This window comes from Halichoerus grypus, chromosome 15, assembly GCF_964656455.1.
Source record: "Halichoerus grypus chromosome 15, mHalGry1.hap1.1, whole genome shotgun sequence".
In the NCBI taxonomy this organism is placed as follows: Eukaryota; Metazoa; Chordata; class Mammalia; order Carnivora; family Phocidae; genus Halichoerus; species Halichoerus grypus.
In genome coordinates, this window is record NC_135726.1 from 10,690,728 (window position 1) to 10,707,570 (window position 16,843).

Genomic DNA, 16,843 nt, shown 5'->3' on the forward strand with positions numbered 1-16,843 from the left:
GGAACCTATGTAAGTCTGCGATGTCCTCAACCTTGATGATGTGAGTGTCTTGCCCCAGGAGCTGGTGCCCTTGCGTGAATGGAGCTAAGCAGGCATCTGGCCTGAAAGTCAAAGAAACTGGGAGGATCCAGTGGGAGGAGGGGCAACGGCAGGTCTGTCCCCTGTTCCATGAAGAGGAAGATTCAAATTCTCCAGTAAGCACTGCTTTCACAGCATTCTACAGATTTAGGTAAGTTGTGTTTTCACTTTAATTTAGTTCAAAATATTTTAAAATTTCTGTCTTGTGATCTCTTCTTTGACCCATGTGTTACAAGCGTCTTTTTAAATCTCCAAGCATTTGGGGATTTCTCTGCTCTCTTTCTGGTACTAATTTCTAGTTAAATTCCATTCTGGTCAGAGTGCAGATCTTGTATGGTTTCTATTCTTTCAAATTTGTTAAGGTGTATTAGGGCCCAGAATGTTCTCTGTGAGCTTGAGAAGAAAAGAATATGTAACTGCTGTTGTTGGATGAAGTGGTCTATAGACAATATTACATCCAGCGTCAGGTGTGTTGACTTCAGTATGTCCTTACTAGTTTTTTGCCTGCTGGATCTTTCCATTTCCAATACAGGAATGTTGAAGTATCTTAACTCTGACAGCAGATCCATCTCTTTCTCCTTGCATTTCTATCAGCGTTTGCCTCATGTAGTTTGACGCTCTGTTACAGGCACTTCACAAGTAGTTTGAGTACCTTAAAATGACAAAGTAATCCTATTTTTTCCTCCTTGTCCCTGTATAATTGCTACCATTCATTTCATTTGTATGTATCCATAAGCATATAAACATACATAATCAAATATGTTGTTGCTATTATTTTGAATAGTTATCTATTAATTTAGAATAAGAAAATTAAACATTTTTATTTTGCCTTCACTTACTCCTTCTCTGATGCTCTTCCTTTATGTGCATCTGAGTTTTGGACCTATCTCTGAAGAACTGTTAACATTTTCCACTATGCTGTACATTACATCCCTGTGACTTAATTCTTTTATAAATGGAATTTGGTACCTCTTAATCCCTTTCACCTACTTCAGCTGCTCCCAGCTCCTCCCCTCTGGTAACTTATAGCTTGTTTCCTATATGAGTCTGTTTTTGTTTTTTAGATTCTACATGTAACTGAAATGAAATGGTATTTGTCTTTCTCTGACTGATTTCACCCAGATAATACCCTCTCGGTTCATCCATGTTGTCACAAATGGTAAGATTTTATTCTTTTCTAGGGTTGAATAATATTCCATCGTGTGTGTGTGTACACATCTTCTTTATCCATTTATCTATTGACAAACACTTAGATTGCTTCCATATTTTGGCTGTTCTAAATAAAGCTGCAATGAACGTAGGGGTGCATCTGATTCTTTGAATTGGTGTTTTCATTTGCTTCAATGGAACTGCTGGCTCATGTGGTAAGTCTATTTTTAACTTTTTTGAGGAACCTCCATACGGTTTTCCCTGGTGACTGCACCAATTTACATTCCCATCAACAGTGTACAAGTGTTCCCTTTTCTCCATATCCTGGCCAACACTTGTTATTTTTTGTTCTTTTGATAATAGTTAATCTGACATATACAAGATAATATCTTACTGCGGTTTTGATTTGCATTTCCCTGATGATGAGTGATGTTGAGCATCTTTTCATGTGCCTCTTGGCCATCTGAATGTCTTCTTGGGAAAAAATGTCTTCAAGTCCTCTGCCCATTTTATAATTGGGTTTTTTTTTTTTCATATTAAGTTGTACAAGTTTTTTTTATATATTTTAGATATTGTCCCTTTGTAAGATGTATGATTTGCAAATATCTTCCTGTATTCAGTAGGTGGCTTTTTCATTTTGTTGATGGTTGCCTTCCCTACATAAAAGCTTTTTAGTTCCATCTAATCTCATTTGTTTACTTTAGCCTTTGTTGCCTTACCTGAGGGGAGAGATCCCAAAAAAAAAAAAAGGCTAAGACTTATGTCAAAGAGCTTACTGCCTATGGTTTCTTCTAGGAATTTTATGGTTTTAGGTCTTACATGCAAGTCTTTAATCCATTTTGAATTTATTTTTGTATACGGTATAAGATGTGGCTCGGTTTTCCCAGCACTGTTGTATGTGTATGTGTATATGGTTTATTTTGTATACGGTATAAGATAGTGGCTCGGTTTTCCCAGCACTGTTTATTGACGAGATGGTCTTTTCCCCATTGTATATTCTTGCCTCCTTGGTCATAGATTAATTGACCATATAATTGTGGGTTTATCTGTGGGCTCTCTGTTCTATTCCACTGATCTGTCTGTTTTTGTGCCAGTACCATACTGTTTTGATTACTACAGGTTTGTAGTAGAGTTTGAAATCAGAGAGCATGATACCTCCAGCTTTGTTCTTCTTTCTCAAGATTACTTTGGCTATTCAGAGTCTTTTGTGGCTCCATACAAACTTTAGGATTCTCTGTTCTAGTTCTGTGAAAAATGTCACCGATATTTTGATAGGGATTGATTGCATTGAATCTGTAGATTGTTTTGGGTAGTATGGACATTTTAACAGTATTCTTCCAATTCATGAGCATGGTATATCTTTCCATTTGTGCCATGTTCAATTTCTTCTGTCACTGTCTCAGAATTTTCACAGTACAGCCCTTTTACCTCCTTCATTAAATTTATTCCTAGGTATTTTATTCTGCTTAATGTAATTGTAAATGGGATTATTTTCTTAATTTCTTATTCTGATAGCTAGTTTTTAGTATATTAGAAATGTAACCAATTTCTGTATGTCATTTTTGTGTCCTGTGACTCTACTGAATTCATTTATTTTAATAGTTTTTTGGTGGAGTCTTAAGGGTGTTTTTTATATGTAGTATCATGTCATCTGCAAATAGTGACAGTTTTACTTCTTTTCCAATTTCATTGCCTCTTATTTTTCTTTCTTAATTGCTGTGGCTGAGATTTCCAATACTATATTGAATAAAAGTGGTGAGAATGGGCATCTCTGCTTTGTTCCTGATCTTAGAGGAAAATCTTCCAGTTTTACACCACTGAGTATGATGTTAACTGCATTTGTCATATACATTCTTTATTACACTGGCATACATTCCTTTTATACCCACTTTGCTGAGAATTTAACATTTCTTGCACAGCAAATCTACTGGCAACAAATTTGCTCAATTTTGCTTGTGTGAGAAAGTATTTCTCCTTAACTGCTGAAGTATAATTTCACAGAGTACAGAATTCTAGATTGGTGACTCTTTTTTAGCCTCTCATCATTTTAAATACTTCATTCTCTGCTCTTCTTGCTTGCTTGGTTTCTGAAGGTGTTTCTTCATCTCTTTATCTTTGATTTTCTGAAGCTTGGCTAGGATATACTTTGGTGTAATTTTTTTGCTTTTTGTTTTCACATTTATTGTCCTTAGTGTTCACTTTTCTTCCTCAATCTGTGGTTGGGTGTCCAACATTAATTGGTGGAAATTCTCAGGCCTTATTGGTTCAAATATTTCTTCTTTTCCTTCTTTTTCTGATATTTCCATTATGCATATATTATACCTTTTATAATTGCCCCAGGGTTCTCGCATATTCTGTGGTGTGTGTGTGTGTGTGTGTATGCGCAAGCGCACGTGTGTGTTTTGAGTGCTTTTCTTTGCTTTTTAGTTTTGGAAGATTCGATTGAGGTGTCCTCAAGGTCAGAGATTCTTTACTCGGTGGTGTCATTTCTGTTCCAGTGTTACTGATCACTCATATTTCTTTTTGATTCATTCTTAGAATTTCCATCTCTGCTCACAGGGTACATCTGTGCTTGAATACTCTCTACTTTATCCATATATGCCCTTAGCATATCAGTCAGTTGTTTTGAATTCTGGTCTGCTAAATTTAACATCCCTGACATGAGAGTCTGGTTCTGATGCTTGTTCTATTTTTTCAAACGGTTTGACCTTTTAGTACTGTTTGAGTTTTTTTCTTGCTCTAGGGACATGATGTACTGGGTGAAAGGACCCCAGCTCTGGTTCCAGCCAAGGTTTCTGCTTGTGGGTTTCACTCTGGTAAGTTGTGATTCTCTGTTTCTACCTATGTCTCCAAGTTTGGTGCAGCAGTTTGCCCAGCACCCTCACATCTTTGGAAGATCTGAGATGAATTCTTGAGTTTTTTATTTGTTCCATTATTTCTATTTATTGTTAAGATAGAGTAATGACTTCCAAGCTCCTTACATGTAGGACTGGAATATGGAACTCTGTATTACAAGACATTAAAAAATAATTCAGAACCCATATGGTAACAGGGAAATATTTTTCAAAAATTTGTGAAGTTAAAAAGAAAAAAAAAGGAAAAAAAAATTTTTTTTCCCTATGAAATATCATTTTATATTAACTTTGGATAGCAATTTCTATATTTTCCTCAAATATCCCACCCACAACAAAATGCAGGATCTTTTTTTCTCATTAACAGACGGTCAGTTAAGATGTTAACTTCCCACAAAGGCACAAAGTTCTGTTAAGGTGGCTATTGCTGCTGGTGTGAAGAAATGGATATAGGTAACCTCTTAAAAAACAATGTTCTTTTCCACTAGGACCATAAATAAGAAAGACAAAAGCCCACAATGGTCCTAACCATAAGTATCCTAAAAATGTAACTATGAATCCAAGTTGTTGTGATAAATATTGACCTTGTCTTTCCCAGAAGAACATTTCTTGACTTGAAGAACTGTTGCATCTACTCATAAAAATAGTGAAATTTAAACTATTTAAAATTTAAGTAATATTTAATGGTATATAATGAAATATATGACCTCCATTTTTATGAGAGCATATTAGAAGGCCTTCTTTTTCTTAGGCCTGAATGATAATAGGATGTAAAGGACAATTCTCAAAATTTTATTAAACTCATCAATGAGGGAACCATCAAGAATACAAGAGCTCACTTAAAGAACAATGGAGAAAGAAGGAGATTAGTCAAGAAAGAAATGTCTAAATATGTCTAAGATTGCTAAATTATGTATAAGATTGGCTGTCTAAAGGCCAATAAATTATATTATCAATATTTTCTGGTTAACCTCTAACTTTATTGAGCTCAAAACTACTTGCACATTCATCAGTTGTGGATTGTTACTCAAATACACTGTGACCACAAAGCTACACCTCCAGGAGTATTAGATGAGAATCCAGCAGGATTTTTAGAAAATGCTCTAATGTCAAAAGTAATCACTACTTTGTCTCTTTCTAGATGCAGCTCCATAGTTCAGCTTGTTTTCTAGACCAAGATGCCTTTTGGTTTCAGAGGGATGAAGTGAAAACTCCCACCCCATGGACATCCTCACTGGAGGTTTATATACAGTATACAACCCAGACAGACCAGGTAGAGCATGCTGAAAAATAAGGTAAGAAATCAGTCTACAGTAGCCCCAGGAGACCTTCATTGACCTTCCAGGTAGTAAATTCCATCAGTGTGTTTAAAGGACAAAACTGAGTTGTCCCAGAGGACAATGAAACAGAGTTGCAGACCCAATGTTAACATTTTCTTACCCACATGTAAATAATGTTTCCATGAACTGTCCAGCATTTGGTTTTGGTGGTGGTAAAGATTACATTTTTTTTTTAAAAGGGCAAAATCATAATTTTGATGCAAAGGTAAAAAGAGCACATGCCATAGATCTTGTAGAACTCAATTAATTAGCAAGCCAGCAAAATGTTCCACTGGTTCAAAGGACAGTTCAAACAATATACCTATATATACACAATCAGGAATGCAGGAAATGAATTTACACGTAAATGCTAAATTTGTCAACATTTACAGGACAATAATCAGTTGCATTCCACAAACTTAAACTCATTAGCATTTCTATGGAAAAACGATTTACAGTACTATAAGAAACTACAAATTATAAAACAGGTCAAAAATGGGACACCTGGGTGGCTCAGTCGGTTAAGCGTCTGCCTTCAGCTCAGGTCATGATGCCAGGGTCCTGGGATCGAGTCCCACATTGGGTTCCTTGCTCAGCAGGGAGCCTGCTTCTCCCTCTGCCTGTAGCTTCCCCTGCTTGTGCTGTCTCTCTCCGACAAATAAGCTCAAAAGCAATGAACTGGAAGACTGGGAAGGGTAAACAACACAGAAACCCAGCCATCTTTTGTGTGGGTGTGTGTGCATTTCAGATGTGTCCATTTCTCCTGACAGTGGACACTTTAATCAAGTGTTTGCCTAGAAGTAGATTTGCTAAATCAGGGGTATTCATATGCTTAGGTTTAGTGGATTTTACCAGGTTTTTGTTCTCAAATGATGGTGTCAATTTACACACTCAGCCATATAGAATTCTTTATATGCTCTTGAAAATTAGGAAGTTCTGCAGCTCAGTTCAGGTGTACAGAGGGTGAATCAACGGCCTCCTTTTTGGATTTCACGCATCCTAAATTTTCAGAGCTATCAGCTGTGGTATAGTAAAGAGTGTATCTGTTTTTTGCCTCTGGTTCCAGGTAAGGAATTTGTAAAACCCTTGGAATTTGGGTGACAGGTGTGTCTTTATTATGCCAATGAGGGGACTCAAGGTGGGGCTCTAGTTGGCTTCTGGATGGAGGCTGGTGCCCAGAGAGACTCACCCCCGGTCAAAGCGTTGTGACTTTGGGTTAGCTCAAAATCTGGGAAGAAGGGGGGGTTTGGAGATAGAGTTCCATCACAAGTCCGATGATTTAACAAATCATGCCTACATAATGGAGCCCCACTGAAAATTCTAGACATGGAGCTCAGCGAAACTTTCCAGTTTGTGAACATACTGTGGCTGGTATCTTAAGTTGGCACATGTACTACGTGCAGCTTATTTGATCAACGAGTAAATACACTGATTCTAACCTGAGTCTTACATTGAGCTCTTGAGTAAATCATTCTAGAAGTATAAACTCCATGAGCACAGGCCAGTCTAGGTAGGGCTTGATATTCTGTACATGCAGACAGATTCTAGAAGGTTATGGCTAAACAATAGGAACACTGTGTGTAGGAAGGCTATATATCATCATAGCAAATGACACCCTCTAGGACAGTAATTTTCAGTTCAAAGCAGGTCAAGACAAATTGACCATCAGACTTGTGGTCCAGACAGTGGGCCCTGGCCTCTCTAATAGGATTAAGAGGAGGCCATTGTGTCTCAGATTCTCACAATATGGAGAGGGTTCTAGTCTATAATTCATAAATACTTGGTTTGTGAGGCTTAAACTCAACAAAATATTTATGTATTCATCTCTAGGGAATCAGATTGGCCCAAGAGGAGAAAAATAATCTAAAATCTAAATGTATTAAGCATTCACCAATAAACATTCACAAACAGCACAATATCCTACAATACCAGGATGATACTTGAGCCTTCCTTTCCTAGGAGTAATTTTGGATAAAAAGAATTATGTTGGACTTGGGGTATCTGGCTTAGTTTGATTTTAACCTCTGTTCACGGTGCAGAGTTAAGTTTTGGTCAATGGAGTGAGAAGAAATGAATGCCACAGGAAGAAGGATCTAACACATACCCAGTGAATTGAGAAAGAGAGAAAATTGACAATCACGATAGATGGCTACCAGACTTTCTCCAGATTCAAAGTTTTACTGAAAACTTTTTTTTAACTCCTAGGGCTTACGTTCACTACTTCTCCCATGCACAGTATGCTTAAAAAAACTGTTTTAATAAGAAACTTCATTTTAAAGCAGGCACACAATTTTTGAAGGACTAAGGAGATCTATCTGACTATATTATGGAACCCCGTTGTTGACTTCCAGCCAATTATGAGTAACTTCAGTACCAAATTCAGGAATGAATAGGCTCTCCATATGGCCAAAGCAAAGACCGCAGTGAAGTTGAACAGGGAAGGAACACTATTCTAGGCAATTGCAATCGGGGAGACAGACCAGCACTCAGTCTGAGCTCAACTTCACCGAAACAGAGGACAGGAGGGAGCTTTTAAGTGCTGGTGTGAGAGGCAGAACAAGTCATCTGTGTTTGCTCATTGGCTTTACCCCAAAAAAGTGACAGGAAGTAGTTTTACAATCAGGAGCAAGGCACACATGCAAATTACGCTCCTATAGTCTCACAGAACCTGGGGAGTGTCAGGTGCTATCTTCCCCGACGTTTTATGTTCAGAAAGATGGGATACAAAGCCAGAAAGAGGCTTTTTAAAAGATTTATCATCTCAGAGAGGCAGGGAAAAAAAAAAAAAACTGACAAGCTTTCTACCATAAATGTTCTAGAAAAGGAAGATCAGGTGCCTATGTAAAGTTTGATAAAGCTGAGGGTAATGTGAAGACCATCTAGGTCAATGTATTTAAACGTTTTTAAAAGGACTGAAGCTGTCCTCTAGAGGGGCAGTCTCCTAGCCAGAGTTGTACAGAAAAACATAACCAATAGGATGTGTGTACGTTCCATTATACATAGAGACCGAGAAAGAGATGGATTTAAAAGAATTGGCTCATGTTATTGTGGGGGCTGGCAAGTCTGACATTTATTTGCAGGGCAGGCTGGTGACTCAGGGAAGAGTTGATGCTGCAAGCTGTCTGCTAGCAGAATCCCCTCTTCCCTGGGAGACCGAAGACTCCGGGTGAGGCCCACCCCCATTATGGAGGATAATCTACTCTATTCAGATTCTTCTGAATTAAATGTTAGTCACATGTAAAAAATACCTTCGTGGCAGCATCTGGACTGGTATCTTATAAAATTAATCCTCACAGGCAGTGAGCCTGGTCTACAGAAAAACCCTCTAACAGGCTAGATGGAATTTTGATGATGTCTTCCTGAAAAGTGTCTGAGAAATATTCCTATCCTCTTCTTATTGAATAAATCCGCTACTTAATGGGGGAAAATTCAGGTGACTTGACATAGACTAGGTTCTTGTGAGTTTTTACAGTTTCAGAGAAGCACAGACAATCATAATTTTTCTTTTCTGGATAATGAAGCTTGCTTTGAAATATATGAATATCAGAAGAGTGCCCTCAGGCAAAGAAGATGCCACTTTTTGAGAAAAGGATCCAATTTGGGAAGTAGGAATGGTGCTTCCCTGGCCATAAAGGTAAGGAGATTCTGACCTTCTGATGATAAGCGAATATTATTCCTGTAACTGCAGGGGACCCAGCACACAATCTGAGAAGTAAAGACATTTGCAATTTACATTTTCACTGTGATATGGGAAAAAAAAAAAAAAAGAGAGAGATGTGGAAATACAGCTTTTTGTAGAGTTTGTCTACACACCTACCACCCAGGCTAAGAATTAGATGTAGTTAGCCTTAAAAATGATGACTTTGTATATTGTGCAGGGCTGGGTACTTTGGGAGAGTAGCAGATAGAATAGGATGCATTCAAGCACTAAATAGAGATGTTAAGAAAAGCTTGCAGCAGCTGAAGTTAATATTCACCTGATGTGTTGCTATCTCTCAGATCATTGGATAGACCTTAAAATGCAAATTGTTCTTTTCTAGATATTGGCGATTTTTTCTCTATATGGAGGCCAGAAGATAATTTTGGCTTTCTACCCACGGCCTTATTTTTCAACTTTCAAAATTCTGTATAGAGGTAAAGTTACCTTAATCTGGTCCCATGTGTTCCTCCTCCTCCTGGAGTCTTCATCATCCCATACAGTCTGCTAATGACAACTTCTAATACTAAGGAAATTAAACCACTCTCTAAGACATGGATTTATGGAGATGTATTTGCTAGCATTTACTTCTCAAAAATCAACAATCTGCATAATAACATTGAAAGTCTAGTTTTCAGAGCCCATACTCTAGGTTCCTTTTTCTTGTTCCACCTTTTATTTAGTTGTTTTTTTTTGAGAGGAAGAGAGAGAGAGGGTGGAGGTTGGGGGAGAGGCAGAGGGAGTGGGAGAGAGAGAATCCCAAGCAGGCTCCATGCCCAGCATGGAGCCCAACATGGGGCTCAATCTCACAACCCTGTGATCATGACCCATGGCAAAATCAAGAGTCAGATGCTTAACGGACTGAACCAGGTGCCCCTATTTTTTTTTTTAATTATTGACACAAGAGTAGCTGAATATACCACTTTGGCATAAGGATTATTTTGAGCTAAAGTCAAGTGAGAAGCAGAGACAAGAAAAGCTCTCTGTCCTGTTGTTTGCCTAAAAGCAGGACATAAATTTGTGCACGTGTCCCCCTCTCCCTTCTCTACCAGGAAGGACAGATACTAATCACTGGAGAAAACTCTAGACCCCAGTCAGCTCCGAGATGGCACGAGGGGGACCTAACAAACATTACTAGGTAGCCCTTAGCTTCTCAAAGTCCTTTTCCTTTGTCTTGTCACCTCTCTGAAAAGTTATGGTTCTTTTTCTTCTGATGCTATATAAGCCCAAGTTCTTCGGGTTCCTTATCACTGAGGACTGCCATCTGTGGGAGACACACATGGTAATAAATTCCTATTTTTCCACTGTCAATCTGTCTTTTGCAGAGCCCCAACCAGACAGCCTAGGAGTGTAGAGGAAATATTATTCAGTTTATTTGAGGGGAGAAGAAAAACCTTCCTTGTATAGGTGTTATAGTCTTTTTCTCCCCTCCCCACCTTGAAATGCTAAATATTTCATTCATTGAGTTCATAAAAATGCCTCGTTGGCCTTATTTCCTAGATTCTAAAACCCTATCCATGGTATGGCACTTCATAAATTTAATAACGTTGTGGGATCAAGCCTGATTTTAGGGTCTTAAAACTAAAACTCAGTATGATAAAACAGAAGTAAAGCAAGTTAATGATCAGCGGGAAAAATGGACTTCAAAGGAACCAGTACTGTGTGATTTCTTGAACTGAGTGGAGGTACCCAGGTTTTTCTTATATTAATACTTTTATACTTTAACTACATTTTATATACATGTTATATTGTAAATGTATGCATACATTTGTATATACATCCAGTGTATTTCACATACATAATTTGTAAAGACATCCACTTGCAATGGCGGATTTCTGATTTAGATGGAGCATGGGCTGGTCCTCTCCCTTGAGATTAGTCATTTTTAGTCATTATGTAATTCATGGATTTTTTGCTTTTGAAATAGACTTTCTCCAACTTAATTTCTTTGGGAATAGACACTTTTGACAATATTCTATAATATTACTTCTCCAGAATCATCTACTAGAAACCCTTCTGTATAATTGTGTAAAAGGAAAAATCTCCCCTTACAGCAGTACTTGCCTAAGAGATCCCAAGATAAGAACGGTGTCTCAAGAATTATTCTAACCCACCAGCCTTGTCAAAGAATTTGAGTGATCTCACTGATGCTAGGCTGGCCTTGGACCTGACGAAGGAGCATTAGGATTTGTTTTAACCAATCATAAACAGACCATTGGATGCCCCCTGCCTATCCAGAGGAATAGCTCTCAATCCCCCCATCTAACTAACTACTCAGTGAGATTCTTCACAGGTATCTTCTTAAAACTGCCTTGTTTTGTACAGGCCCGGTTGCTTTCACAGTACTTTTGAAACCTACATTCAGGATTATTACTTGAATTTATGGTTTATAGAGATGTGAAAGTATACTTACAAGAATGAAGCCAAAGTTCTATGTAGTCCGTGTTTTATCTCATATTAAGTCTTGCGATTACAAAATTTCTTAGAAAAACTATCCTGTCTCCAATAATTTTGTCAACACAAATGCAGAAACTGAATTTTTTCCCCTCCTTTTTTTTTTGTGCTCGTGCCTAGAACACCAGCAGTTTGCAGATGAGGTTTGTATGTGTGTGTTGTTGTGCTTGGAGCTTTTAAAAAATTCCGTGCCAAAACCTTTGTTTCATCCTCTGCTGCAGAGAGTACGTATCATGAATGTATCCAACTGAGTTCAATTTTACCAAACAAGCATCTAGAACTTGGGAAGTGGTTCTCTCTGTGCCTGCTTCCCCAAGAAAGGAAATAAATTGGACTGGTCTTTTTGTGGACTCAGTGTGGCCGTGGCAGGGGCCATGAGAAAGTAGAAAGTGAGGATTGGAGTTACATTTTCCTAACAAATGGGTAATCCGTCCTCAATCCGAATTGGTTGAACACTACAACCTTCATTGTTTCCATTTCATTTAATGCCCATAAAAATGAATTCACTTGAATTCAATGGCTGTAGGCTCAGAACATTTGCAGTGTATTTGTGCTGGACTCTAAGACTGATCTGTTTGGCTTTTTATTCGCTTTCTCGGAAAGACCATTAACTCAAGAATAAAGAAAGTAGAGAAGGATGCTCAGAATTGCATCACAAATTAAATTAGTTTCAAAATTCTTTCCACTCCAAGCTCACATACTAATTTTATACAGCTATCATCAATGCTTTTATATGGTTATGTTAACCATGTATTTTGTAATGATATTTAGTGGGTACATAATATTACATCAGTTTCCTTAAAGCATTCTGTCATTCCGGGGAGTGCAAAGTGAAGCTGTTTTTACTGAAACAAATGATTAAAATTAACCTATTGTTTAATAGGAACGGATTTTCTCCATTGCCATTTTTTTTTTCTGAGAGAGAGGGAGAACGCACGTGCAAGAGAGGGCAGCAGGGAGGGAGAGAGTCTCAAGCAGAGCCCCGGCGGGGGGGGGGGGGGGGGCTTGACCTCATGACCCTGAGATCATGACCTGAGCCAAAATCAAGAATTGGATGTTTAACCAACTGAGCCACCCAGACCCCCTGCCATTTATTTTAGCATAAATTCCATGTAGTGGTCAAATACTATATACTGTTCCAATGACCCATTACGAATTTTCAAATATATACGTGTATTTTTCTGAATGACTTGAGCATCATTTACAAACATCACATCTCTTTTTCCACAAATAAAGTCCATGACTATTTCCTAAATACAAATACGGCTTTTCTCTTATGTAATCACAATATATCACAACCAGGATACTTAACAAGACTCTCATATATTCCAGTTTATATTCAAATGTTACCAACTGTTCTAATAATGTCCTTCATAATAATTTTTTCTTGGACCAAGTCCAATCCAGAATCATTCAATTGTTAGGTACCTGTTTTCAGCCTTTGTCTTGTGACCTTATTGAAGGACACAGGCCAGTTAATTTACAGAATGTCCTTCCACGTGTATTTGCCTGATGTTTCCTTGTGACTAGATCCAGGTTATGCATTTTTAGCAGGAATACCACAAACCTGACGCTGTGTCTTCCCACTGCATTCTTTTAGAACATGCAGGGTGTCACCTTGTCCGTTGGTTGGTAATGCTAAGTTGATCATTTCATTAGATGATGTCAACCAGTTTTCTTCCCTATAAAGTTATTTTTTCTTTTGTGATTAACAAGTAATTTGAGGGAGATACTTTGAGACTATGTAAATGTTCTGTTCATTACTATTTTATCCACTGTATTTAGCATCTATTAATGATACTTGCCTGCATCAGTCATTACTGTGATAGTTGCAAAAAAGATTTCATAATAAACCATTATTTCTATATTTATTAGTCTTCTGCTCAACATGACAGCTTTCTCTTTCCCAACATTCATTTATTTCTATCAGTATGGACTCCTATTTGCTTATTTAATTCAGCGCATGTTCTGTTACTATCGATCATTTTATGCTCAGATTGTTCCAAATTTTGCCTGCAGGGAGCCCCTGCAAACTGACTCCTGACATGTCCCCATAATATTTTAAACACTGATTTATTTACTTTTTGGCACAAGATGCTCTAGGCTTATCCTGAAGTTTATCTCCTCCAAGAATCCTTGATTCCTTTAGCGGGTATTGTCCTATAGAAACCAAGGTCTGTGGGCTTGGACAAAATAGTGAAAATTTGGGGCAGTTGACCCATGACCCACGTGCCCCCAGCTCCTTGTGGCAAAAGCACTACTCTGTGTGGGGCACCTGAAAATACAGGATTTCCTCTTCCTGTAGCTCACAGGCTAGGACTATAGTTCTTTACCAAAGGAGTAAGTCACTAGCATTTCTGATTTCCTATAGCTCTGGATGGCAGAAGCTATTTTCCTAGAAGGCAGAGCTGAGAGGACCAGGCTCCCTTTTCCCCATATAGGATAGAAGCCCTACTCCAAGTGTAACAACCCAAGCATTATTGATCTTTATTGTCTTTGCCCCAGCTGACTCTTAAGGTAGAATTTTCATGCTGGAGGAAAAAGCCAAGCCAACTAGGTTATACTAGCCATCCAGGACCTGCTTTTAGAGCAAGGTATCACACAGGATAAGGGGGCCACTGTCCTTACCCGCAGCTCCTGTACAATGTCCCCAAATGGCAGGCTCTACAGATGAGGGACTCTGCTATTCTGCCTGAGGGGACTTTGGGAAAGAATATGGAGATATCCACACTCAAAGAGATTGACAAAACAATGGAGATCCTGGTGGAGTATTTAACAGGGAGCACATAGCTCCATGATAATGGTAGCCACAGCACAATGATGGGCGCTTAGAAGTTGAACAGAATCCAGGTGAGACATAGCCATTAAGAAGAGCCATCCTGGGGCACCTGGGTGGCTCAGATGGTTGAGCGTCTGCCTTCGGCTCGGGTCATGATCCCAGGGTCCTGGGATCGAGTCCCACATCGGGCTCCCTGCTCCTTGGGAGCCTGCTTCTCCCTCTGCCCCTCTCTCTCTGTCTCTCATGAATAAATAAATAAAATCTTTAAAAAAAAAAAAAAAGCCATCCTGGTTTCACATTCAACTTTGAGGGTCGAGAAGGCTGCACCCACTCGGGGGAAATTAGAACTCAGTGTGACAGGGGTTAGTAAAAACAGTCCCCAGATCACAAAGGACAGAAGCCTCACTGTCACTAGAGGATCAAGCACAAGTTCTAACCAAACACTGGCTGAATAATAAGCAATCCAGGGGAACCTTTAGGAAACTGGGCTTAAAAATAAAATCACAACCATCCCTGGTGGTCTTGGAATATCGCAGTCATGCCCAAGACTGTGCCCTTCCAGGAGTGATTGGGAGGGATTTCCAAACTGCTAATCCCTGTCTGAACATGGGGCAAAGACCTAAACTTGAACTAGAGTAGGAGCCTCTAAGCCATACACACATAAAATGGTACAGGCTAAAATCTGGCTGGCCAAGAGAGCTTGAGCACAGACGTTGAGCAAAATGTGACTGCTGCTGACCCAGGGGTAATGTCTAAGCAGCACTGGACAAAATGCAATGCTTTTCAGACTAAAATGGAATTTAAAAATCTGAGCACAGATATTAGACATTACAGATAGATATCAAAGATGTTAAAAGGCAAAAAAATCATGTTAAAAAATGAAAGGAAGATATGACAATGTCTCAAGAAAACAGAACTTACTGAAAAAAAATAAATGGAAACTCTGGAGTTGAAAAGTAAATGGAAACTCTGGAGTTGAAAGTGAAACAACTTAAAAACTCACTCAAGGAAAGACAATGTTAAGAGAATGAGAAGACAGGCTCCAGGCAGGGAGAGAATGTTTGGGAAAGGCACATCTGGGAAAGGACTGTTATCCAAAAAATACAAAGAACTCATACAACTCAATAAGAAAACTACCTGATTAAAAAGCAGGACAGGGGCGCCTGGGTGGCTCAGTTGGTTAAGCAACTGCCTTCGGCTCAGGTCATGGTCCTGGAGTCCTGGGATCGAGTCCCGCATCAGGCTCCCTGCTCAGCAGGGAGTCTGCTTCTCCCTCTGACCCTCCTCCCTCTCATGCTGTCTCTCATTCTCTCTCTCTCAAATAAATAAAATCTTTAAAAAAAAAAATTTAAAAAAAAAGGCAGGACAAAGATATCAACAGACATCTCACCAGAGAAGATATACAGATGGCAAGTAAACATGTGAAAAGATGTTCCATATCCTATGTCCTCAGGGAAATGCAAACAGACCTATTAGAATGCACCAAATCCAAAACACTGACCACACCAAATGCTAATGAGGATGTGGAGCAACAGGAACTCTCATTCATTGCTGATGAGAATGTAAAATGGTATAGACAATTTGGGGAGAGTCTGGCAACTTCTTACAAAACTAAACATATCCTAATAATATGTTTCAACAATCCTACTCCTCGGTATTTCCCCAAAGGAGTTGAAAACTATGTCCCAACAAAAACCTGCAAATGGATGTTTATAGCAGCTTTATCCGTAAGTGCCAAAACCTGGAAGCAACCAAGATGTCCTTCAGTAGGTGTGGATAAATAAACTGTGGTCCATCCAGACAACAGAATATTATTCAGTGCTAAAAGAAGCAATCAAGTCATTAAAAGACATGGAAGAACCTAAGTGCCTAGGGCTCAGTGAAAGAAACCAATCTGTAAAGACATACTGTATGATTTCAACTATATGACATTCTAGAAAAGACACAGTTATGGAGACATTAAAAAGATCAGTGATTTCCAGGGATTTGGGGTGGCAGGGGTGAATAGGCAGAGCACCAGGGCACAGAGGATTTTTAGGTCAGTGAAAATCTATGATACTATAACAATGGATACATGTCATTACACATTTTTACAAATCCATAGAATGTATGACACCAAGAATGAACCCTAATGTAAACTATGGACTTTGGGTGGTAACGACGTATTACTCTAGGTTCATCAGTTATAACACATATACCGCTCTGGTGGTGGATACTGATAATGGGGAGGCTATACGCATATAGGAGTAGGTATATTGTTACCTTCCCTCAAGTAGGGAAATTGCTATACCTTCCTCTCATTTTGTTGTGAACCCAAACCGCTCTAGAAGAACATCTATTTAACATTGTACTAGAGGACCTAGTCAGAGAAATGAGGCAACAAAAAGTAACAAAATTAATACAGATTGAAAGAAAGAGAACTCTATGCAAAGATGCCATCTTTTATATATAAAGTTCTAAGGAATAACTAAAAACACTATTAAATAAACTAATTCAACAAGGTAATGGGATATTA

General features: G+C 38.6%; 1 protein-coding gene across 1 annotated transcript in view; it reads right to left on the reverse strand.

Moving 5' to 3' along the window:
- CNTNAP4 (contactin associated protein family member 4) overlaps positions 1–16,843 on the reverse strand; it is a 369,439-nt gene that overhangs the window by 6,168 nt on the left and 346,428 nt on the right. The gene's annotated exons all lie outside the window — the stretch shown is intronic.